This window comes from Melospiza melodia, chromosome Z, assembly GCF_035770615.1.
Source record: "Melospiza melodia melodia isolate bMelMel2 chromosome Z, bMelMel2.pri, whole genome shotgun sequence".
In the NCBI taxonomy this organism is placed as follows: Eukaryota; Metazoa; Chordata; class Aves; order Passeriformes; family Passerellidae; genus Melospiza; species Melospiza melodia.
This window is the reverse complement of record NC_086226.1, coordinates 48,329,690-48,339,149: the sequence shown is the minus strand read 5'-3', so window position 1 is coordinate 48,339,149 and position 9,460 is coordinate 48,329,690.

Here is a 9,460-nt window from a genome sequence, read left to right as displayed (position 1 = left end):
AAATGACTTACTGAATTATGATGGAAATAGAATTCTTAGTACAAATTTCACTTCAAATATATGGTTATTATATAGTTGAAGGTACACCAATAAAAAAATTACAATAAACCTAAGCGCAAAAAAATCTAAAGTGTTGAAATATGTACAAAAGTACCTAAAAAGTTAAATTCTCCTTATAGACAAAATTTGGAATTAAGGTCAACTATAAATGTATTGTGGTTTTATTTCTAAGCTTGTTAATTTTTTGTCTAGTAATATAATTGTACAAAAAAAGGCACAATTCTTATGGTAGAAAGTGGAAAGAGATATGTCTTTGTTTTTAGACCCAAAAGTAGTTCTTTCTAAAATTAGAAAAGTCCTGGTTGGCCATGAACAATATTATGGCAGACAATAGAAACAGGGACACAGAAAAATACCGATGTAGATTTAAGTTTGGGCAGATACAAACTGTACCCAGCTGCCTTTTCACAAGGGTTAAGAGATGCTCAGGGTGTCTTCAGTACATTTGGCTTCCTTAAACGAACATGTGACATGAACTCTCAACTGGATACAAAATCTTTTTTTGCCTCAGAAGCATATTGAAGAAGAGCAAATCATTCTAAGTATTCTGGCTTGCTTGTGCAACTCAAAAATGAGAGGAGGTACAGTGAATTATTATACTTATAACTACTGTTAATATTGCTTCAGATGTACTACTGGGCTTTCAGACCTATGAAGTCATAGTGTGGCAAATACTTGCCTTTTTAGCTGGACATTACTATACAACTGTTATTGATGGCATGAAACTGGTGAGACTCAAGAGCCAGAGCATGACGTAATGAAACTATATTAAACCCAGAATTTAATAAGAAGTGTAGCTTGCAGTTTTCACAAATTCAATGTACCTTATTAATCCACCATTAGATGTTCTTCTGAAGCCTTTATTTTATTTGCTAGTACTTGTTGGTATTATTACTGTTATAACTACCAGAAACATACATATTCAAAACTTACTCCTTCACAGAAAGCTGTGCTAGAGGGTTTAGGGTTTTTTCAATTGTAACTGACTGCTATGTAACATGTTCCTGATGGTTTAATGCTGCACCTGTACCATCAAAAATTAGCTACAGTTGAACTGCTTGGCAACTAAAATCAGAAGACAGCTGACATTGTCTTGGTCACTGGCATACAGCCAAAAAAGAAGAGGTTTAGGAGAGGTTAACTCTTTAAATACTTGGCATTTTCAGGTAAAAACACACAAGTAACTGTTATTTGAGCAATGAGATTGTTTGAAAGTCTTGTTTTCATTCAAAATGAAAAAAAAAATGGAGATAAGCTGTTATTTATACAGAGAAAATATCTCACACTTTGGAAAGTTAGTGAGATTTACCCTCCCCTCTTTTTTTTGGTCATAGTGGTTTCTAGACTTTACCTTCCTATCTGTCAATGCTTGAGTTAAACCATGGTATATAGAGTATTCTGCTCTCCACTCCAGTTTAATCAATAATCCAAAAACCTGAATTAAACTAAAACCAAGACACCCCATTTCTAGAATTTCTTTTAATTCCTAGGACTCCTCTAAATGGCAGCTTTTTCCTCCCTCTCCCTCTCTTAATCATAATTGACCTTCAGGAACTGCTGAGCTCTTCACAGAAACGTAAAAGGACAGGTCATTCCTCGTGGCATACATTTCAAGGCAGGGGAGGATGGGGGTAATAAATCTCAGTAATTTAGCATGAGAGTGTATGGTTTAGATGTCTCTTTGATATCTTAAGAATAAGGTCTAGTATTGCATATATATTTTACACTGTTTTATTTTCTAGTGTTTAAGGTGAATCACATAATTATACAGCAAGCACACAAAATATGATATTAAAAAATGACATATCTCCTGAAGAGGGAAGGCATGGGAATAATCAAAGAGTGTGGTGAAAGGTAGAGGAAATATCAAAGGGAGGGTTAAACATCTTTGAAGTGTCATCAGTATCATTTTAGGCTGCGAGTGCTATGGGAGTATAAATTCAAGGGTACCAACAGGACTAAAGTCTAATGATCTGAGGTAATTAGGAATATCTAGGTTCTGTTTCAGATAGCAGTTAGAACTTAAATTAAAAACATAATATTCTGCTAAAATGCAAGTGTAACTTCTGAAGTAGAAAAGCATGGGCTAAATCTCCATTTTCTTTTGAGGATGCTACTGCAAGAAAGAAACAAGTTATTGGAAGAGCTATTTATGCATTTGTGCTAGTTTTGGCTGGGAGAGAACTAATTTTCTTCACAGTGGCTGGTATGGGACTGTGTTGTGGATTTGTGCTGGAAGCTGTGCTGATAACAGAGGGATGTTTTTGTTACTGCTGAGCAGCACCTACAGAGAGTCAAGGGCTTTGCTGCTGCTCACACAGCCCCAGCAGCGAGTATGCTGGGGGTGCACAAGGACTTGGGAGGGGACACAGGTGGGACAGGTGACCCCGACTGACCAAAAGAATACGCCATACAATATTGCATCACACTTAGTGGGGAACAAAAGAAATGGGGGACATTTTGTTATGGTGTTTGTCTCACCAAGCCACTGTCATGCGTGATGGAGCCCTGACTTCTTGGGGACAGCTGAACACCGCACAGCCCATAAGAAATAGTGAATTAATACCTTGTTTCATCTTGTTTGGATGTATAGCTTTTGCATTACCTATTAAACTCCCTTTATCTCAAGTCATGAATTTTCTATGCTTATTTTTCTGATTCTCTCCCTGACCCTGCTGATGGGTTGAGAGGTTGTGTGGTATTTAATGGTTGGCTGGGGATAAAACCATGATAGCATTACAATAGCAGTACTGTGGTTTGAAGACAGAAAACTCAGCAGGACAAGAAAGTTAAGAATGCATGGAATAGTAGTATAGGGGAGCAAAGGGGAAGAAATTGCAGTGCATTGAGAACATCTGGGAGGTATATACATTCTGTGCATTTCACTTTGATATTTCCCATTGTTACACCGTCAATCTTAGAATGTGAGGTGCGTGGGAAGAAGGAAAACTAAAAGAGTGATGGTGCCATATAAGACTGCTAAACTGTGGGCCAGGAGACCAGGAGTTTTTCTATATTATGTTTTGGTGACAGCCCTCAAAAGGGCAAGTCCACTGCCCATGGCTGCAATTATAGGTAGTGTCTACTTCTGGAAACCACTCAATGCTATGTGTTGAACACATATTGGCTCTGTGTTCTTGCTTTGTCTGCAAGCCAGTCCCATGGCTGAAGGGTAGGTGCCCTGCAGAGTGTCTTGTACTACAAACTGTTTTTGAACTTGTGAGATCATGTGGGCAAAAAATCTCTGTCTTAATGAGCAAGAGCAAAAACGGCGCTAGCCTCAACAAATACATGAGGACTTAGAAACTGGTGTAGAACATGAACCAATTTTTACAGACTTGAGCTATTAGTTTTTATTGAATTAGGCTAGTATGAATATTTTGGGTGGACACTGATATCTCAACGAGTAGATAAAATCTATTTTGTATATATTGTATCAAAGTTTCTCTCATTTTTTAAAAAATTTTTCTCTCTGTGAAAGGAAATACTCCCACAAACCAAACAAGGAAAGAAGTCCTTGACATAGACAAGTAAAAAGAAAAAAAAACCAAACTTGACATATATTAACTAGACCGTATGATATTCTGTAACATTTTAGCTGCAACAGTCCAGAACCTGAATTACAATACTTTATAGTTAGGGTACTGCCTAGCTCTAATCACAGTTCTAATGTCTCTGATGCCTGTCTTTTGCAGCTTTTCCAAAACCCTCTGATTTTAAGGATTCCCACAAGGGTGAGAAGAATTTGAGTTTCAGTGGACAGATCTCAGGAAATTCTGCCAGGTAGTAAAAAACATCTGTTTTGAGTGTGATTACTGAAGTGATGAATGCCTTGTACGTAAAAGAAAGCCATTTGACGTAGTGGCAAAAATATAAATAATGGAATAAATCTATTTCCCTCTTTTGGGGTTAGGTAGCAATTTTGGTAATGAATCACCTTCAAGAGTAGCATGGCAGGAACAGCATCTTAAAAAAACAAATCAAAAAGAAAGGCAATCAATGGGAAACTGCCGGGTTTTAAATTATATACTAACTTAAGTCAACATGAACTCTTCCAAGACTTAGAAGAGCTATAAGCAGTAATGTAAGTGATAGTTGCTGAAGTCTGAGGAATTCAGTTCTGATGTCAGACAAACCTTGCAGAGTAGAACTGTGGCATTCAGCTTTCTCTGTCCAGAAAATAATGAGGCTGTGATGGGATTTTTTTACAACTACTTTGGGCAAGGAGAGACAATTACTACATTGAAAATAACCACAAGGTTTCCTGCATGAATGAGCATGGTCACCAATGAAAATTCAGGCTTGACCCCAACAGAATAATACCGGTTTTAAGGAGTCCAGAAAAATATGAAGAATTAGAAGACAGAAAGTAATATAGATAGCTGAACAGTTACAGGCAATTTAGAAAACAGTAATGAAGCTGTTGACTACAGAGCTTTAATTAATGTTAAGGAGATGTTCTATTTCATGCCATTACTGCTGTTATTTTTTCCCAACAATTTCTCTGTTAACAGTTTTTCTTCTGGGATTTTTGTGTGTGTTTGTTTCTTTTTTGGTGGACATCACCAAATAAGCAAAGTCAGTTATAAGAATAGAACATTGTTTCAACAGTCTTTCTGATTGCTATCATGATTCTACAAAACCTCTTGAGATTATAATATTGAGATTGAGATTATAATATTCTTAAGCAGGCCTTGCTCATTATATTTCAGGCAGTCAAGAACATTGATTTCGTTTTTTAATTGCAGTAGGTTAGCATGAATCCTAGGAACAGATTATTATTTTACTTCAAGTGTATTAATATCTTTGGATATGGGACTGATATCAATTTTGGCCATAAAAATACATAAATGTGTACCACAGATCAGGCACAGAACAAAGAAGGTCAGCCCAAACATGTTATCTTAATTTTATATTTTATTTGAAAACACAAGATACTATGAACAAATTAAACCCTATATATTCTCATTAATAATTCATGAAGGTGGAGAACCATGTAAAGAATGAAATAACAGGGAGGAAATAATAATGCCATCTAAAAACACATTTATGGCTTGAATAAGTTTTATTTCTTTTAGTCATGAATAGGCTTGTGTCAGATTTAAAATACTACATTTACAAGCCAAATATTCTGCTTGACGATTAAAATGTTGAGATTCTAGATTCACACAAATACATTTTATGATTAAAAATGGCTCTTAAAAGTCTTCACCAGGGGGTTATAAATAGCTCAAGTAATTTTTTTTCATCTAGAAAGCTGCACCATTTTAATTGGAGGGGCATTTGTACAAGTGAGGGGAAAATGCAGAGAGTGTGGCATATAAGACAATTAACCTTATTTTCAAAATGTTGTCTGAATTCTAGGTGGGAAATCAACAAAGCTTGTTTTACCCTCACTTCTCCAATGTATTTCATTGTGTAGAAAGCACTAGCAGTAGCAGCTACTTTTCATTATGTTGGGATATATGAAAGCATATCAAAAGTGGGGCAAGAAAAGTTGCTAGATATTTCAGGACTGGCTGGGCAGGGAGGTGAGAACCCACGACGAAGTCAGCTACAGGGCATGGTTATGCCTTGTGGCTGTGCCTAAGGCTATAGTGTTTGGAACAGTGTTTAAAGGGTCAGTGTGCAATTTAAACAGCAAAAAATTCCCTCCTAGATTTACCTTGTCTTGGTTTTATTTTTAAACTCTGTCAAAACCCACAGCACAGAAAATTTTTACTGAGCCAGGGGTTTAATTTTCCCTTTCTCTTCTTTAGTACTGAATTTTTAGAAATCAGCCAGGCTGCAGCTAAGTTGCTGGACCAGGAAATGGTACTATCTTAGATGAGACGATTTTTATCGTAAAAGACATTTCTCTCTCTCCTTCTCTTTCTCTAATTTTCATAAATACAGCAGTTTTGGGTTTTAATGGTGGAATTACATTTTACTTCTTTTAAAATACTGTTGGCTGGAGTTTTTTGTTTTGTTTTGTTTTTTTAACCACACACTGATCCAAAAGGAAAAAAATATGAAAATGACATCATAAGCACTAAAACTTTAATATTTTCATTACCTTCAGTTCTGAGAGCAGGATTTTAAGAGTGTCCCACTTAGGCTAAATACAGAGCTACAAAGCACCAGGAAAACTGAAAGGAGAGAGTTTCCAGGTTAAGGATGTTCACAGCATGGCATTCTATAAAAGTAGAGACAAAGTAAAGTTTCTGGTTTCGCCCCCTTATCCAGCCTGGTGTACACAGCACCTAAGACACATCACTGTTCCTTTTACCTGCACACATCTTGAAGGAGATTTGGGTGCTTGAAATTAATTTCCATATGCCAAAAGGAAAGCTGAGCTAGAGTCACTGGTTTTCTCAATTGTTTATCTTGAACACACAGTCAAGCACAGGTCAGTGTAGTTTGCATTGGATACAGCACTTTTTACCTTCAAGAAAGAATAATATTTATAAAAGCTCATATGATCACTAGTACCAAGAATCTGGGAATTACCAATCTCATTTATTTCCAATAATCTAAAAGTAGAAGATAGAAAGGAAAAAAAAAAAAAACCCATCAGAATAAAATCTTGGTAATGAAAAGAGTCTTATGGAAAAAATGCAAGAATTATACTGTCTACACAGCATTTAAAACCAAATATAAAATACAATGAAAAAAATATGTAACTCTTGCCATGATGGCTATCAGGATATCAGGAGGATAAAAAAGCAATGACATAAATTAAAATGGAACTTAAATTTTAATTCTAATGGGAAAAGATGCTATAAAGGACATCATGTGATGATACTACAACCATTACAGCTCACAGATTCAATAGATGGTGTAATATTTTCTAAGGACAAAGAGTTAAAGTATCATTGGGTACAGTATGATAGCAGGGCACTCCACTTTCTCAAAGACTGGCAGAGAATGAATGCTGATAGAATTTGGTTCCTTCTTTCCTAGTTTGACTACTCTCAAATTTCTCTACTAACTACTCGTAAGAGATGTCATGCTGAAGAGTTTTGTTCCTTGCTGTTAGAAGTTATTTTTTTAACAGAATTCTATGGTTCCAGTAGAAAGGTGTATATGCAGACCCTTCTGAGCATTTGTTTCATAGTTATCAGAGACTGTCATAATCTTAAATCAGAGATCTAATTTGCTCCTTCTAATCTTAGGGAGAAAGTGAAACTGTATAGAAATTTCCCAGTTGTTCAGACCTATGAAGAACCTCCATACCGGGAGAGACAGGCGTAATCTGGAGAGACAAGAGAAACCAGATTACCTTGAAGAAAATGATATGAATTTGTCAGTAGCACATATAGACACAGAACTCAATTACTTGAGAGGGCTTAGGGTGCACCAAAATTTGTGGAGCACTTTGTATTTGCAAAATACAATTTTCCTTCAAGCACTCAAATATTTTCAGAGGTGGCCTTGAGAGTCTTGAAAGTGGAGGATTTACATTAAGCTCAAGACTCACTAAAAATTTGAATTAAGTCCAATTGTGAAAAACAACAAAATAATTAAAAAAACCCGAACTCTTACTAGGCTAAATACAATAAGAGGATGTTAGGAATTCTGTAATTATATTAAGTTTCTCTTTTTCCCACCTTCCCACTGAGATCCATAATAGTACTCTCTGTATGTTCACTGCCAGTCTGAGCAACATGAAGAGAAAACAACCTGTTTCTTCCCAAAATAACAAAACATATTATTAGCTAATCCATAAGGGAGAAAGCTGTACAGCTGCTTACTATATTGAATCTGTTTTGGCTTTTACAATGTTCTATCATATCTTGTAGGCTGAATTAAAAAACAAAAACAAAACAAAGCTCTAACCTAATGCAAACAAATAACAAAACAAAACAAAAAACCACTCCCAAAATCTAGTCTACTGTAGCTCTGTGGGTTTTGCCTAGGCTTGTTTTGCTGGTTCACACTAGATTCTGTTTGTCTAGGGAATTGGCAGAGGCAACTGACAGTGGTTTTTTTCCTCTATATAGTTCCGTCCATTAGCCTACAAAGCAGACACTGACAAAAGAAAAAAGGGCCCCTGCACTACTTTGAGTGCTTCTTTGAACACAAACCACAATCTCATGGAAGTACTAATATGACGTTTCTCACTTCTCGCATAACAAATTAAGTAACACCACCTGCCTATAAAAAAAACAACAAGAAAGGTGTTTTTTGTGTTTGAGAAGTAACAACATAACTTTTAAATCAGAAATACAAATATAAGGAATGATTTAATCAGTTAGTAAAAAGAGGTATAACTTTAGGTACTTACTACTGTTTCACAATTTGTCATAATTTACTTTTTGTGCATTACTTGAAAAACTGCATTACATACATGCACATTGCCATACTGCAGAGCTAACTAATCTTCAGGAAGAGAAATGTGTTTCAAACCAATAGCAAGTAATTTAGCTTTCACCCAGGAAAGGCAGGTGGTCTTACATCATTGGAGTGCCTTTTGAACAACCATTACAAAGGTTGAGGTTGCAATAGAAAAAGGCACTGACATGTCCTAAGGAGGGAACATTTGCGTAAATTTCATAGACATACAGGATCTAAAAACAAACTGCAAACCAGACCTAGAAAATACACACAGAAGCTCAGCAGATAAAGCTGACTGCTGTAAATCATATGACACCATAGAAGCTAAATCAAATTCAGTAGAGTAAGCTTTCTCTCATGTGGATTATTCAATATTATGTCTGGTCATTTTCAATGCAAACAATTTGTTTTCTACCCACAGCTTAGCCATGAGTGTTTAAATGGTGCTGCTATGGAGCAGAGTGATAAAGAGAAGATGGACAAGCCAAGACTGGATAGTGGATGGAGAGGACAACCTTTTTAACAATGGACACTTAATTATGGACAAACCTCCCTGGAACTTTTTTCAGTGGATACACTGTTTTGACCTATCTCCTCTGCTACAGCTTGCTACTGGTTCTGCTCAGAAAAAGAGGCCAGATGGAAAGCTAAGCTATAACTGGGAAAAAAGAAGGAAAGTGATGCTAAAATTAAAACTTTCAGGATGGGCCATAAGAAGACTTTTCTTGAAAAAAACCTTAGTAGTTTCTTAATTTTATTCAGCCTAAGAGCCTTAATGCCACATTATTAGTTGCACTGATTAAGGCCTGAAACACTATGTCAATTTTTCAATTTCTAATCAAGCTAAATCCACACAAAACATTATACTGAATTCAAATGAATCATTGAAATTTTCCTATCAAAAGTTCCCAGAAAATTCAATCTATAAGAAATACTATTATCCTAACTTATATGCTTATATATTTATTTTGGTTTTGCTGCAGGATAAAATTGAATTTCCAGTTACTGAAATAACATAAAGTGATAAGATCATGTTATTAAGAATCACTAAAGGTCTGTGTAGAAACCATGTCTTGGAGTTTTC